Here is a 17,397-nt window from a genome sequence, read left to right as displayed (position 1 = left end):
CCCTGCCTCTCGCCCTATGACAGCTGGGATAGGCTCCAGCGCCCCCCGCGACCCTGAAAAGGATAAAGCGGAAGCGAATGGATGGATTTTTGAATTTCAAATTTAAAAAAGCATTTTCAATATCTTTTCTAAAATACAGTTCAACAAAAAAAATATAAGTAAATGGATCAAAAATGTATTTCTTAAAAAAGATAATTCCACTCCTCATTTTCAAATCCATTGCCTTACTGCATTCCTTTTTCTTGTTAGCTCTCAGATTAGCTATAATATTATCAAATATATTAGCTTTTATTAGCTATACCATGTAGCATTTCCAACACGTTCTCACTCCCAAAGCGTAACATTTTACGCTAGGTGACAAATCGTCAACATATTACGTTTTCGGCTACCCACCACGTTCCTAAATGACGACCTCGGAAAAATGAGGAAATATGAGGACCGTATGGACTCAATCTACACATGTTCGCTCTTTTTCTTCAAATCGCTTAGAAACACGCTATTTAACATAATTAAAGTCATGGTTAAGGTCAGGAAAAAGGTTATGGTTAGGGCTAGGGATAAGGTTAGGTTTAGGGCTGGAATACAGGGCTGGAACGTCTATTACCGCGGGACCGTCATTGCACTGGATTTTGGCCATAACCCGCCACGTACCATAAGAATGCCGAAGGTCTCCTTTCGCGTTCCTCAGGAACGCCGCGGGACGTGACAAAACGTCGGCATGTTACGCCTCGGGAGTGAGAACGGGCTGAGCATTTCTATGACTGCATGCAGTCCCGCTTTTTTAAGATCTAGCTAACTACCATTTTGGGGGTTAGAGTATTGGTAAATATTGCCCATAGGTTTGAATGTGAGTGTGAAATGCTGTCTGTGTCTACATGTTAGCTCTGCGACACACTGGCAACCTGTACAGGATGTACCCTGCCTCTCACCCTAAGACAGCTGGGATGGATAGAAAGCTCAAACTGTAAGAACCAGCACTGAGCCCCATAACATTTATACACAGTGTCAGAGCAATACCTGCAATCCACACCCTTTAAAATCATGATTAAAATGCTGCCATAAACACGTCAGCCTAGATGTTACTATACTACATAATTTCTAATACTTGAGTTAAAAGATTTGAAACAGGATGATTACCATGATAGCTGTCCTTTCTATCATTCCTGATACTGCTGCCCTCTGCCAAGCCAAAGAGATGATACTACACACAAGCGCCACACCACATCTGGCATATATTGTTCTATTTTGTACAGTACACTGTTGAAAATTATAAACTATATAACACTGTTATTTTTACTTAGCAGTAGTTTATCAATATATGGAAGTGACTGTCAGTGAATCTAACCAGGAGAAAACGGGAAAATACCAGATTTTCTGAGCAATTACCAATTCAATTCAATAATTCAATTCGATAAAACTTTATTGATCCTAAAGTTGACCCCGAAGGAAATTGGGTTAAGGCTGCCGACCTTTGCCAGCACCATCTTACCCTTCTGACCATACATACATTGCACAAACATCACATGGGGAAGACAGGTCAGAGAGGTATAAAGATGGAAAATGCACAACATGAGGAAAGATAAGAAAAAAATAACTCCCCCCAGACTGAGCTCCAACAGGGAGATCAGTTAGAGAACAGAAAAAAAACACCTCTGCACATGAAAAAAAAAAAAACTCTTAATACACCAAAGAAACACATGACAAGCAACAGGGGTGGGTAAAGGGTGACAGACAGCCAATGTAGACAGCACATCCGGGCCTGCAGCATAAGCGCTCGTCTCCTTGATCCACCGTCAGCATCGGAGGGGAATAAGCGTTGAAGCCGTTTGGAGGGGGAGGGGGGATGAGTGTACATCTGCATGTGTATATATGTCTGTGTGCGTGTGTGTGTATGTGTCCAGAGTTCAGCTGAGACACTGTCCTTCGCCCTGCTAGGCTAAGTAAACAGTCTTTCAGCCAACACAGGTGGCCTTGCATAGAATGGGAAGAACAGTCTAAACACAGTCGTTATCAGGGTGTTGTTGTTCAGCTCCAGCCTTGAGACCGCAGTTGGCGCCGAAGGGGTATCCGCATGAATTGATGGTGGTTTTTACTTTAGTGCGAACAACTCATATGAATTTCAAAGCTGTTCTAACAGTCCGACACTGGTCTCTCAATCTCCCGTTGGAGAGCCGTGAGCTTCTCCATGATGTTATCAACCTTACGCTCCGTGATGTTGTCATTCTTGTGCTCAAAGAGCCGATCCTGAGAACTCACAACCGCAGTGAGCTTCTCCAAGATGTGATCCAATTTGCGCTCAGAGGTCTTATTCTGAGTGTTCACGGCAGCCGTAAGCTTCTCCAAGATCTTATCCGTGCTACACTCAATGAGCCCATTTGAGAACTCACGCCTCGTCCCATTGTTTCAATCCCAGCGGGCAGCCTTGTGGGGGTTTGAACAGCCGGTTCCACTTTCTCAATTCTTCGATAAGTCAGGGCCAAGCCAGCTCCGATCAACAAGAACCCTGTTATCATGGTTCCGAATAGGTCGCTATCTTCAGCACTCAGGCTCACCCGAGCCCAGACTTCTCGTTGAGAAAAGGGTGTCAATTGCATTCAAGGACCAGTCGATCAAATCCATAATTCCTCTTTTAGGTTTTAGAGAACAGACTGTGAGAGAGTGTTCCAGGGAAAAGTAATACAAAAAACACGAGACTAGACAAGGACATGAGGCTAAACAGGGAAGATAAGGGAGGAGAGGAGAGGAGAAAAGTGCGACCGCCTTCGTCAAGAGCAAGAGCAAAGTTCAAGAACAAGAGCAAAGAAGAGAGCAGCTCAAAGAGTGGAAATTTAAAGAAATGGTGAGCTTGGAAGGCCACTCCCTAAATAAGTAAATTCAATTCAATTCAATTCAATTCAATTTTATTTATATAGCGCCAAATCACAACAAAAGTCGCCTCAAGGCGCTTCATAGATACAGAGAAAAACCCAACAATCATATGACCCCCTATGAGCAGCACTTTGGCGACAGTGGGAAGGAAAAACTCCCTTTTAACAGGAAGAAACCTCCGGCAGAACCAGGCTCAGGGAGGGGCGGCCATCTGCTGCGACCGGTTGGGGTGAGAGAAGGAAGACAGGATAAAAGACATGCTGTGAAAGAGAGACAGAGGTTAATAACAGATATGATTCAATTGTATGTGAGGAGCAGGATTTTGAATTCAATTCTGGTGGTGGGTGGGTTCTTTTACATTTTGAGAGAAACCAATTGAGTCTAACAACAGATTAAATGCCATGTTGAGGCTGTCATTTTTAGCATCAACATGGATGTTAAAATCACCCACAATAATTATTTTATCTGAGCTCAGAACTAAATTAGATATAAAGTCTGAGAAATCAGCGTTCCAGAATTCCAGAGTGCATTTGTCTTTGGCTGTGTTCCTGTCTGTTTGTCGATGGCTTAACCTCCCAGGGGTGTTTGTTGCCTATTTTACATTTATTTGCCCATGCCCTAAGAGTTTATTGTCTTTAAGTGCACAGTTTGTCTGCAGTTTGAAGCTGCATCTCCTCTGGTTTTTGAATGTTTTTGACTATACCAGCAATAGCTTGAAAATTTACACAACAAAATCAGTCATCACCAGCCAGGAGGCTATTGAGATATTTGTGCAAATAAGAAAGGGAGGAAATAATAGGCCATATATAATAGCTAAATAATAAGTTGAGATTTGAAAAATCTAAATAGTAAGGAAGAGAAAAGGTGTAATCGAAATTTATGAATATCACTGGGAAAGCAAACTGAGTTGATCCTGAGACCTTACTGAAAAGCAGTCAGTTGGATCAAAGGATGTGTACATGTAAGCCTTAAGCATTTATAAGCAACTGAGCTCATAGAAAAAAGAAAACTTGCTAAATATCAGACTCACCTCCCAGTGGACTAATTCGCTATAAACACAAACTGAGCCACTAATAAGTGTGGCTAGAAGCTAGAGATCTATGAGTATGCAAATATAAATATGACTGGAGGTTAGATAACAATGACCATATTTTAAAGTAGTTTTGATAGGTAAAGCTATAAACTGGAAAGAAAATAAACGAAGTCTGATGGTGATAACAGACACTTATAAAATAAACAGATTGGGTGTGTTTGTGAATAAAATATGCCAAGAGGCTGGTTGTGAAATAACAATATAATTCTGAAATGATAAGTTACAAACAATAAAGTAAACATATATAAACTAGACAAGTAACCAATTAAACTGAAAATAACATAACGTAATATCTGCATTAAAGAAGGAAGTAGCAGTGAAAGTGAAAGAATCGGACACTATAGAACACTATAGTGAGGAGGGAGCATTAGAAACTCAAAGAATAAGAACATATGTTTTGTTAGACAACATAAAACATTGAAAACATATAAAAGCTCGTACGAAGGCCATAGGATACACAACTGATCAACTTGAAACTTTGGCAAATAATTATTTAAGAGAAGTACAAGAAGACATAGATGCAGTCTAGCCCTCCTACCATCCTTGGGGTCAATTTGACCCCATTCAATGTCTATCATTCAAAAAATGATAAAACTTAAGTTTTGTTTTTGGGGGGTTTTTCTGGCTTTATATTTCATCACATTTTCTAATTTAATGTGGAAAAGTGATTAAACATAAAATTTTACAGAAGACTTTTTTTCAATGAGCTGTACACATTTTCCATACATCGGTGTTCCTCTGGGGTCATATTGACCCCAAGTTGTTTTAGCTATGTAAAGCATATCTGTCTGTCTGTGTGACCTAAAATCTTTACCTGCAGGTGCAGAGATGGTTCTTTGAAGTTAATACAAGAAAAAAAGGTGGGGAAAACATTCCATTGAGAAAGTCTTGATGCATGCTCAATTATCCAGGTAAGTAAATCCCATAAGGTTGAATCTGTTCATCTGGACATCGCGTTTTCAGTGGGAGAAACGTTTCATCACTCATCCAAGTGACTTATTCAGTCTCAGCAGACTGCAGGTTTCTGCAACTTTATAAACAGTACATTTGCACAATGACTGAAACTAGCCCACTGAAGTGGGCTTCGGTGGGCTTCAGGGAGGGGTGGACAACCTGGAGAAGGTCAAAGAGCAAAGGGTCTAGGTTGGCAAAAATCAACAGGATTCATTCTCAAGGGCACTGATGTGCACCCAAAATTAAAAAAAAAAAAAAACATGGATGAAAGACTCTGAAGATTCACAAAATCTAAAATTGAAACTTTGACATGATGTTGGTGCTAGAGAAAAGGCCGTGTTGTGGCGACCCACTAGAGGGCTCCACTTACACCCAAGCTAGGAGGAAGGGTTCTGCTGTGTTTGGGCGCAATATGCTCAGTTCATGTTTGGAGGTGAATAAAGTTGGAGTGGAAAAACTAGAACTGTGTCCGAATTCAGGGAAAGGATGCTTAAAATGCCATATTTGGATGCAATGACGTCACTGTGACGCGACGAAAGGTGTCCAAATTCAAAGAGCACTCAAAATGTGGCGACAAATACCGTCCTACCTCTCTGTGAATTTGAGGGTTAGCTGTGTCCGAATTCAGGGGAAGGATGCGCCAATGCCATATTTGGAGGCAATGACATCACGGCGACGCAACGAAGGCTGTCCAAATTCAAAGAGTACTCAAAATGTGGCAACAAATGCGTCCTACTTTGCCCTGAATTTTAAGGATGGGTCATGTCACTACCCGATCCGTACCGGAAACCTGATCGTAGACATTGAGGGCTAGCAGGAGGGGCTATGCGCTTACCTGCTGCTCTCTGGCAGGTAGCTCCATGCCCTCCTGGGTTTTAAATGCACCTTAGAACACACATGCATCAAAACTACATATGAGCGGGCGGAGGGAGGTTTGGAGTCTTCACACACACCGTTCTCTGCGGCCTGCTGGAGCGGGGGGGCTAGGAGGAGAAGTTGGCCGTCCGACTGGGGTCTGGAATGTGGGGCCTCCCTGCTGCTGCGGAGTCGGGGCGGTCTGCATCTCCCCACTCCAGGGAAAAGGGTAACACCACCTGGGTCTGGTTGCAGTTTCCCCCTCCAGGGGCAAGGGTACGCTTGGGGAGTGTGATTGTGTGTACAGTGTCTCTCTATGTCTGTCTCCACGTTGGGTGAGTGTTGAGTAATTGCATATGAGAGCATGAGGGTGGGAATGGATGTTTGTATCTGTGTGTGCCTGTTTGTCTGTGTCCATATGTCAGGTCGGGTATCAGACGCCACCTCTCTGTGGACATCCCAGGTCCTCCAAGGTATGGAGGCCTATCTCCCCCACCACTTCCCCTACCAGTGGCAGACGCCCTCAGACATCGGTGCGTTGGTGGTTCTTTGTGTCCGGATAGGGGCGTCCAGGTACACACCGGCTCACTCCTTGGTGGCTGCTTATCGGGGCCTGGAGCCCGGGGCTCGCTTGGGCCACTTCGGGGGTGGGGCGCCCTTTGCCTCTCGACCTGGGGCTCGGTCACTCTGGCACAGCTGGCTGCCGGCGGAGCTCATGGGCACGTCACTGCAACCCCCCCGGCTTCTGCTCCGCGGCTGCTGAGTGACCCCTCATCTGAGACTCTCGTCAGCTCTTTCTGAGATAGTGGCGCGGCTGCCCCTTTGTTGGTCTTCCTTGGTCTCTTGTGTTCTGAGGGCCTCTGGATGTCTGGAGTCTTGATCTCCTCCATACCTGCTTCATGCCCTGGTGGGCGGGGCTGTGGCTCCCCCACACCCTCTAGCAGATCATTACATGAAGGAACCTTTTAAATACAAGCGCGTTCATGCTCACAGGTGTACACATGGGTGCTCACACACACAAACTACACCCTTTTTGGCTCCTACCTCAAACCACACTGTGCGCTGTCGATCTTACGTGCTGCACAATAATGTTTAATATTTAGTATTTACTGTTATATTCCCATATATCATCGTGATGTTGTTTATTCTATTGCTCTCGTTTTCTTCTGCTTGTTTTCTTTTTTCATTCTCAACAGGTGAAATTAAAAAAGTATCTACTGTTATCTATTATTAGCTAGTTTATTGTGATGGTGTTGTTTTTATTGTGTTGCTCTTTGTTGTTTGTTTTCTCTTCTGGTTTTTTATACAGGTGATCCAGGTGTTTTGTTTGTTTTTCTTTTTTTTCCCCTTTCTCATCATCTCTTCTTCCCTCTATTTTTCTTTCTCTCCCTCTCTTTCTTTCATTCTTTCTCCCTGTCCTATCCCCCAGTCATGTCTGTCCCATCTTTAAAAAAAGAAAATAAAATAAATACATAATTATAATAAAGGTCAATCAAATGGACCAATATGGCAAGGACATGATGATCCACTTGGTAAAGTAAATCCACTTGGCATCTTTCTTGGCCTTCAGACAACAATTCTGGTGGCTAAAGATCCAAACGGGACAGGCAAAAAAAAAAAAAAAAAGGAAACCTGATCGGTGCCACGCATGTGCGAAAGGTGTCTACTTCCGGTCTAATCATTTTACGATAGTTACGAGTCTCAGTATCTGTTAAGATGTTAAGAATAATAAGCATCTCTTAAATTGTTTGCAGTAACGAAGCATTTCAATATAATGTAGACAAAAACGAAAAATAAAAAGATAGTTACGGATCAGGACTCCCGATAATTACTGCGCATGTTCAAAGTCGGACTGTACAAATCGGGTCTACCCGATCCGTACCGTACATATGCAGATGTTTTCTTCTTCTGTTTCGTTTAATGGCAGTTTAGAGTTGTTTAGAAATACTAGGAGCTAACTGGGCGCTAACCGTGTCACTCAAATACATTAGCTGTTGCAGTGTTGGCAAAGAGAGGAAGTGACGTAAGATTTGCGCATGTGTGGTACGGATCGGGTCTCCGGTACGGATTGGGTAGCGACAGGTCCGATGTATCCTTCGTGTCCTACTATATCCCAGGATTCATTGCGGGTCATAGAGGAGATTTGTTCCTAAAAACGATGGTGGTCAAAGCGGGAGAGGAAAACACTTTCAAATGTAAGTATATGAAAATCTGGTTGTACAAAAGTTAAATTGTTATCGCGGTTGTGTTGTTAAGCTTTGGGCATCTCCATAGACATGTTTTTTTTTTTTGTATTTAAATAACCGTAAGCCAGCTTGTATGGTTTTTCATGTATTGCCGCTTACATACAGCTAATTTTGATTTTTTCGAATTGGTGATATGTTGTGGGGAACAAAGACCAAACGGCTTAATTTATGAAAATGAGGAGAAAACGATCACCTCTTCACTGGGGTGAAGAATTGGGCCGCTACGAGGTGGATGTACAAGAATAAATCAATTTACACATCATATTCATATGAGTACGGTTCTATTAACTCCCATGCTGTACAGCAGCGGTCCCCAACCTTTTTTGCGCCACAGGCCGGTTTATGTCAGACACGTAGCGGTCTTTAAGGTGTCGCAGATAAATAGAACCACATAAAATGATCCGACCAAGACAAAAACTGTGGTATTTTGTAAATATAATAATAAACGTGAATGTACTGTGTAATTGTGTAACTTTATTAGCAGCGTCCTCCTGAAAATGCGCCAACATTGAGAGTAACATCCTCCTCTGCCGCTTAATGCTCTCTGGTCACTATGGTAATGTGTAAATATTTTTTTCAAAATAAGACACACAGCTACAACAAGGGAAAAGACCCAGGAAAACCGAGTTAACGATAAAAACCCTGAAAACTATAAATTTCACACCAGAGCCTCAACTCTCATGGCCCGGTACCAAACGACTCACGGACCACTGCTGTACAGAACCTGTGATGTCCAGACGGTGTTCCTCTGGTGTTCTGCTGTGAAAGCTTTTAGATTTAGGGATTAACATAGTTGCCATGGTTTCCTTTCTTCTCTTATTTGTTGTGTGTGATCAGGACAATTCTGGAGAAGATGGGCCTGCAGGGGTAAGTCACCCCCTTGCAGGCCAGGAGACATGGGATAACTTTAAAAAAATACAAAGTACGTATGTGTGTTATCAAGAAGATAATTCTTAAGAACACAAGTTAATAAATGTGCAATTACTAAGAGTTGTTGTGGTGTTTTTATTTGCCTGCTGTCATTTTTGATTTCCTCTGCCTTTAGGATTACAAGTATCCAGGCTCAGGACAGGGAGTCAGTGGGAAGCCCACTGCTGCTACTTGGCCCTGGTTTGCCCTCATGGATGAGGTGATAGGATAGATGCCTTCCATTAAGCCTCCTGTCCTAATGTCCTCTCTCCCTGAGGACACTCCAGGGCCAAGCACAGCAGTGGGTGACCAAAACGGCAGTGATGACGAAGCGGCTACGACAGGGAGAAAGAGGAAAAGAGACAGGGATGATGAGCTGCTAGACCTCATCAGAGAGGACATGAGGCAGCAAAGAGAGGCTGAGAAGAGGAGAGAGCAGGGAGAGGATGGACAGACTGTTTTTACTTCTTGAAAGATTAGTTCCAAAATGAGTTATGTATTGAGAAATGTATTATTTGAATATATTTGTTACTGTCAGGTAGCGCTGTGTGGCAGGCAGGAGTAGGACCCAAAATGCAGGCACTCTGAATTGAGGGATGAACTCGAAAGCTTTATTTGCTAGTCACAGGGAAAAAGCATACAAACGCAAACTAAACAAAACTGGAAAATCACAACCTAAACTCACAGGGAGATCGACACAACAAGAGGGACGACGCAACACTGACACAGAGAAACACAGGGTTTAAATACACTGGGAAGTAACGAGGGGAATGAGACACAGAAGGAGGGCACAGCTGGGAGAAATCAGAACTGACGAGACAAGGAAGCAAAGCAGAACACATTCACATTAGACTCTGACCTTCAAAGTAAAACAGGAAGTATAACACAGAGACATGAACTTGACACGGTGGAGACAGCAACTAAGAAACACAGAAACTTAAACCATAAGGCAGAGGACTCTAAGAATCAAAATACACAGAGGGAAACACTAAGCATGGAACACAAGAAACTAGACTCGAGGGAGTAACAAAAGACCAACCACGAGAACATAATTCACAATACAGAGTGACAGAAAACACAAGAAACTCAAAACATGCAAAGACACAGACCAAGAAACACAGACTTTACACAGAACAGAGGGGGCACAGAGAAACATGAGGGGCAAGGGATCAAAACTAGAAACCATAGAATAAATCACACAAGTATTCGACAAAACACAAAAATCACACAGAACTAAAAACGCTGGGTCAGGAGACCCAGGATCCTGACAGTTACATTGTTATATGTGTTGCATTAGTTTAAAGGTTTTATGTTATTAATAAATTGATTCAAACAAACAGTAATTGTCACTGAACTCAATTTGATTTAACGACATTTTTAACATGTATGAACATAACGCTAACTTTGAACAATATTACATGGATATTTATTTAATAGCAATAAAGTAAATAATAATAACAATTAAACAAGAATATTTCAAATACACAGTATGTAAAGATGAAAAAACAATATTTACAGTTGTTCACACAGGATTAACCTGAGTGACCTGTTCCTGGACCGTTTCTTGAACAACTGTAATAGATTACATGAAGTCTCTGGCAGTGTTGCTGAATCTGCCGAAGCAAGATCAGACATGGATGGGGTGCTGCAACTGAGACCTGTGGTTGGTCTTTTCTGGTCAGCGAGTGGAGAATCACACAGGGTGGTCTGCAAAGAGAGCTTTTGGGTGCTTCCTCCCACTGCTCACTGCATCGTCCATCCACAGGGTTTGCAGGGCTGGCTCACTCGTGGCTGCCACACCACTAAGATGTTTTCAGAAATATGCAAGCAGGAGATGGTGGATGCTACTTGTAACTCTGTAGCAGACAAGAGTTTGATAAAGTGCTATGTAAAAAAACAAACAAACAAAAGATTAGATTCTATATGTTTCAAAGACATTTAGTTTATATATTTTATATGATACAGTACATGTGTGAGAATGACTGGTGTTGTGCCAAAAATGATCGTCTGCCAAAAACTGATTTCTGGTTTTTGCCCTAAACTGATTGCTCATATTTAACCTGCTATAAATAACTTGTTGGTCTATAATACGTGAAACATATGTCAAATGTATCCCTCATTAATGATATCAAGTCACCTTGAGCCACAAACAACATTCCTGTAACAAGGTAGAAGCTGCAATCAGTTTTTGGCAGTGAGTTTTATATACCTTTATTTATCCAGTTCAAAAACATCTTGTTGACATCACAAATTTATTTTTTAAAACTAATCTGGTCAAGAGGACAGCAGACAGCGCAACAAATATATCAATTATACCTACATTATAACCAGAGTTATGAAGATACTTGAACAACAGATAATTATTGCATATATAAAACCCCCTTTCTAAACCATGTTCACCGAAGTCTATTTACCAACATACATAAAGATATTACACATATTTCACACGGAAACATTGGAAATCAGTTTTGGCAGGCGAACACTTTTTTGGCACAACGCTGGCAATAATTCAATTATCCGTGTAATTAGCTAAGTAATTCCTAAATGCGTGTAGATTAAGGGAAATTATTTTACCTGGATATGATTGTCTCTGATGATCCTAAGGTACAAACGTGCAGGCGACGACGATAAGGTTTTTCTAGCTCCTCGAGAATTAAAATTGTCCAAACAACGGAGCGACATTTCTGGGTCCATTTTAACGTTTTCGCGCTGTGGCGATAGCGACCAGAAAAACACGCAAGTAAGGGCAGAGTTGAAGGCTAGGAGGCTGTCCACAGCCCATTGGTTATGTTGGATACTCATTGTTTGTTCAATAAAGTTTCTATGGAGAAAAAAAAGGGGCTGCGTGTCCTTATGAGCATCCTTCCCCTGAATTTGGACACAGCAAAAAGCTCCTGTGTCGTGTGTCACATGCCTCCATAGTGTCATCACCAAAAATTAATAGGGTTCATCCACCTGTCATCATTAATGTTGTCAGTAATTTTGAAAAGATTTGAATCCAGACTTTTCAAGATACATTTATTCCAAATTAATAGTTTGGCCTGATGGTGGCACTAGAGTTCCAATTTATGTATTCAATAAATAAGCAAAGCCCCTGTCACAAACATTTGGTCAACAATTGTATGTAAGCCATTTTCTGGAGGCAAACATCCCTTGGGGTGTAAAATGTGTTAGTAATATTTGAGGACAATAGGAGGGCTAGGAAAGAGCAATAACAGGGCACTGGGTGCCAAGAACCCTTCCTCTAGTGTTGGAGAATGTGATCAGCTAAAACTACAGCGCTACACTACTACTGTCCAGTGTATGAGTAACTACTGGAAAGAAAATCAAGAAGAAGATGTACACAAAAAGCATCCGATCAACAAACTGACCCAACTGCAACTGCACCTGTTTTACAACCTAGACATGTGCATGTGAAGTAGTATGATAATGCCCGTCAACCACCTCATGGGAGAAGCTGACAACATGGAGGACGGAGAGGACATCAGTGCAGAAAAATCAATAGTCACATGTTTGTTTTTAATTAATTTACACCCCAGAAATTTGATGCAAAGAGATATATTATTTTGCCAACCAACATCATCTGGCTATTCCAGACGATAACCATCAAAAATTATGTTTGACAGAAATGGAGACTAATGGAACAAATCCCTAATCAGCCCATGTTAAAACAACAAAGGCCAGTGTGGAGTCCACAGTTAAGTGCTCAGGTAGGTAAAGCTAAGCACTTGCCCATGTTAATCTACAGCTGCCTTTGGTCTATGTATGATGAAATTATACATGATTAAACATATACTCATATACTCATACATAATTATTCATTGACTGTGACTTCTGTTACAGATATTTACGGTAAATGATGAAATATTCAAATTATATCTTGAGGAACATTGTTCTGAAAATGTTTCTATTTTTTTTTCCTTTTGTGTGTTTTTTTTTACACAGCATCTCAGTTTTTTTTAATTTGGCTTCTGACCTCAACACATTCTTTCCTTTAACAATAAGGATATTTAGACACAATGGCAGATGCCCATCCTATACCTTTTGAGAGTACATTTGAAATACACGTGTTTTAAGAATTTTTGTAGTATTTCCAATGACCATGTTGGCAGTGTTGAATGGTTCACAGAGCACTTAATGCCCTTTTGGAAAACCCATTTAGCAGAAGGACCGTACTACCTGCGTGAACGTTCAGGTTGGCAAACTCTGCAGCTGCTGGTCATCAGCATCCTGCTCTTCCTCCTCCATCATCAGTGATTGCGGAAACCTGTCAGATCAAGAGATCACCGGAATGTTATCAGAGTGTCAGTCCATTAATGCCCATTGTTTGGTCTTTGTAGGCTGGAACACTAGCAGAGGCTAATGCCTGTTGATAGTCTAATTAACAACGTGGAGTTAATGTGTCTGGATGTATACTAATGATGTTACAGGCCACTTCTTCCTCACACTAAATACCCACACCACTGAAAGCGATTCAGGCAAAAACTGAGTCTCTGAAGTGAAGGAAATCATAGTGAAGTCATTGCAGCTCAAACAGTTATTACACCATGAGTCAGAAGTTCACAGGCAGTAAGAGAAGATGTGGGTGTGCTTGACACCACTGTCATCACAGACATTACTGTTTCAAACAAAGCACTGCAAAATCGCTAAAGGTCAAACGCCCTTCATTTCACAGCAGAGTCCAGCATTAATAGCTGGTGAAAAGATGATCAGTGTGTCAAATAAAAAGTTGAGATGACATAATTTAATCATGATTCAAGATTATCTGAAAGCTGCATGGGAGTACTGACCAAAGTATTGATGTAAAGTAAAGTGTTTTGTGTTTTGTTACAAAGTTTCGATTATTTGAAAATTGTATTTTGAAACACAGACGCAGGTGATCGCAAAGGTTGTTGTTTCTGGGCGGGATTCATCACGTGTTCCCGTCCTTGACTGTGCACACCTGTCTTGAAGTGCCACCTGTTCCTGATCACCTGGTTGACAAAGACATTAGTTAAGGCAGTGGCTGAGGCTCAATCTTCAGTGGATTGTTGAACTGAAGCAGTTAGCAAAAGCATGGCATCATTTCTGTTGCGTCTGTGTGGACTACTTGACCCTGTTTGTTTGTGCACAGGTACTTCCTGTGTGGTGAGTCTGATCCCGAGTTGGTGATTGTGAGCACTGTACATACTGGACACGTTGGACAGGTCAGGGTTGACCAAGCTGGTACCCTGGCCACCTTGACTCTGTTCTCTGCAAGATGTTGCAAAAAACAAAATCATATGGAGACAATATTGGACACAAAAAATATATAACAATTTAGTTAAATGTCGCATTAACTCATAAGTCTTGCTAAAGTAAACCTTGTATTATGATTCATCACAGCAGCAGTTCGGTTGGATGATGTCAGCAACTGCAGCAAGTGTCTTGCTGACTGAATAATTTCATCTTGCATAATCTGAAACAAACGCATAAAGACAGAAACAATTTATAAATTAACGTTCGATAAAATCTAAGAATTAATCATTTATTAGATACCAATATGAATATGTCTACCATAAAACTTCTGTGGAACAAAGTTACATTCAATCAAGATGGTCTGGCATGCTACAACTTTATAGTTGTTAAATTCTGGGTACAAGTATACATACCGATCTTGTACATGTTTTTTAATATTATTATTATTATTATTATTATTATTATTATTATCATCCTACCCAATTACATGTTTCTTTTAATCAGAGTATGCTGTTTTAATGACTTTACAATATCATTTACATTGTGTTCCTTACATTTTCCCTAATTGTATGTTATATTAATCCTATATTTCCGTTTTAATATTTCTAATGTTTGCCTTGTTTTCTTCACTGTCTGGTCTGCCTCTGGCTTGCCTGTATGTATGCATTTACACCTAAATGTCCCCAACAAAGGATGTTTTAATTCACCACTATTCCAGTGAAACACGAGTCTCCCATCTTCCTGCTACCGGTCTCGAGTTTTTGTTCACCAAAGCACACACCAACTTCATACTGACGGACAGATCACTGCCCTTTTGCCGCCTTGTCTGACCGTGTTTTGTAGCTTTGGTTCACTTTACCTCACTCTTCCCCTTTCTTGTCATTAAATCAGGCTGTTCTGCAACCATGGCAGCCATTCACTCTATGGCTTTATTCATGGTGTATTTTACCCCTTCACCAAAGGCCGTTCTCGTTTCCAACATTATAATTGCAGTGTTCGTCTATCTATCAATATCTGCGGAGTATTTTTTTTAACGAGTATCCTATTTTCTAAAGCACAGCATGTAAAGGGTAGCTCGGTTAGCAGGAAGCTAGCATGTAGCGTTTAGTGAGACACGCCTCAGACGAGTTGAGCAAAGACCCCGTCTGTGTACTTTATACGTGAGCAACGGATTTAAATATAATTAACGTTTCAAAAGACAAACTTGAAGATAAAAAACAATATACTTACCGGAGGACCGCCAGGGTTTGCTGCTTCCATCTTGCTGCTCCTAAATTCAAAACTGCCTCTGCAGACAGGCAGGGGAGGCTTGGAAATTGTCTTTGAGTTAGTCAAACGTTTTCCTTAGTTCGAGTAGATGATAAAATAAAATAAAAATAAATGGGATTTTAAGTAGGACTAGGCGTTCTGTAATGATCTCTATTTAGGAGAAAAACTTAATCACTCACGTTTAAACAGCTCTCTTTTAGGAGAGACACTGCTGGCTAACGGTGTCATGTGATCAAACAGCGTAATTTAATTGGCTGAGAGCCGCTCGACTCGATCTAGTGCTGATTGCTCTGGCTTGGGTCAAAAGTTCATCACTTTTGCAGTTGAATTTTTTGCAGTTGAATTTTTTGCAGGTGAATTTTTTGCAGGTGAATTTTGGAGGATAAAAATTCAGTGTTATAAATTCAATGTCTAAAAATACTTGAATTCTGATGATACTATATTTCTTCCATAAGAGAGGATTCGCTAACGCTAAGTCATTTGTACTGTTATTGTGTATTTGTCATCTATGATTTCTAAGAGCATTCATGTTGTTTCTCAGTTTTACCGTACTTCAACTGGCCTAAGTGAAGGGAGTGAAGTCAAACCCTCTTGTCTGCGTGGTCTTTTTGAAGAGGAGTTTAGTCTGAACTAACACCATCACTAACACGTCACAGAGAGAAATGCAAATTCTGCAGGAGTAATGCAGTGCAGCTTGTGTTTTCTGCCTAAACTAGCTCACAGCGTTCAGTCCATGTCTTAAGGTAAGTATGAGCAGGAATGTGTATATGGACACATACAGAGGAGCTAAGTGATTAACAAAAAAAAAGTCTTTGAAGGGTTTAACGGAATCATAGTTAGGATGTTTAAGTAAACAGGCGAATATGACTGCATCACATGCTAAACTTAGAGGAACTCTCTGAAAACACTATAAAAATTAGAAATGACATGACACGAAATGGGCAGTTATTCTGGATTGCATATATTGTTTACTGTGTCCTTTCTACATTCTAAGCTGCACATTAGCTGCACTATACACTTTATAAGACATGACAGGCAGCACACCACAGTGTTCAGAAACACACCCATCCTGACTCCCCATGCAAACACACAGCCTCTGCAAATTTTGTGCTACAGCAGCCATAAAATGATATGTCACTGCAATAATCATGACCAATGCCACAGTTATGTCACCCCAATGCTGCAGTCATGATCACAGCTACAGCATGTTTTAACCTGTGTCAGTCATCTGAGTAACAAGCTTCATTCGGTACAGTAGCTACATGTAGAATAACAATGCTGTGAAAAATTGTTCACCCCCGTCCAGGTTTATAGTTTTTTACACTCTATTTTTCACATCAGCAAACACATTTTAATATTAGACAAAGATAACCCAAGTGAATACAAAATGAATAACATTTTTTAAATTTTTATTGTATTATACCAGCATTATACATATGATCTAATATTACACGTTGTATAAATAACAGCATTGATGTGGCACTTATCCAGCCCCATACCATCAGAGATGTAGGCTTAAGTTACTACTGAGAGCAAGCTGGATGGTCCCTCTCCGTTTTAGTCAGAGGATATGCCCGAGGGTCAGTCAGTATTGATTTTCAGCCCTGTTTCTCCAGCACAGAGATGTCCTCTGTTTCCCAGAATCTGCTGATGATTATATAATGCAGATGATGAGCTATTTAACATCTTGGGAATTTTATGTGCAGGAACACAATTTCAAAATGCAGGAACCTGGGCCCATTTTTATTTTTGAGAAACTCAGCCTCCCTAATAATTTTTTCTTTTTTTAATGTACAATCATGTTAACCTGACCTGAAAAATGTTTTTCCAGCCATTTCTTTTAAATATCACCTTGTTTTTCCTTTTGTTGCCCCATACGAATTTTTTTTAAACATGTTACTGCGATTCATAACACTTGACAAATAACCACTAATTACCCATATGGAAAGGATATATATAAATCTTATAAAGTTTGTGTCTGTCTGA

General features: G+C 40.8%; 1 long non-coding RNA gene across 1 annotated transcript; it reads right to left on the bottom strand.

The window, feature by feature from the left end:
• Positions 1–3,888: 3,888 nt before the first annotated feature.
• LOC102785929 (uncharacterized) lies at positions 3,889–15,467 on the bottom strand. The gene is made up of 4 exons (XR_015718415.1): positions 15,373–15,467; positions 14,268–14,362; positions 13,105–14,157; positions 3,889–5,074 (listed from the first exon to the last, which is right to left on the bottom strand). It is a non-coding gene; the product is annotated as an uncharacterized LOC102785929 (long non-coding RNA).
• Between the last annotated feature and the right edge of the window lie 1,930 nt (positions 15,468–17,397).

Source organism: Neolamprologus brichardi, unplaced genomic scaffold, assembly GCF_056152115.1.
Source record: "Neolamprologus brichardi isolate AB-2024 unplaced genomic scaffold, ASM5615211v1 NODE_ptg000008l+_length_2720982_cov_1, whole genome shotgun sequence".
NCBI lineage: Eukaryota > Metazoa > Chordata > Actinopteri > Cichliformes > Cichlidae > Neolamprologus > Neolamprologus brichardi.
This window is presented reverse-complemented; position numbering and strand designations above follow the sequence as displayed.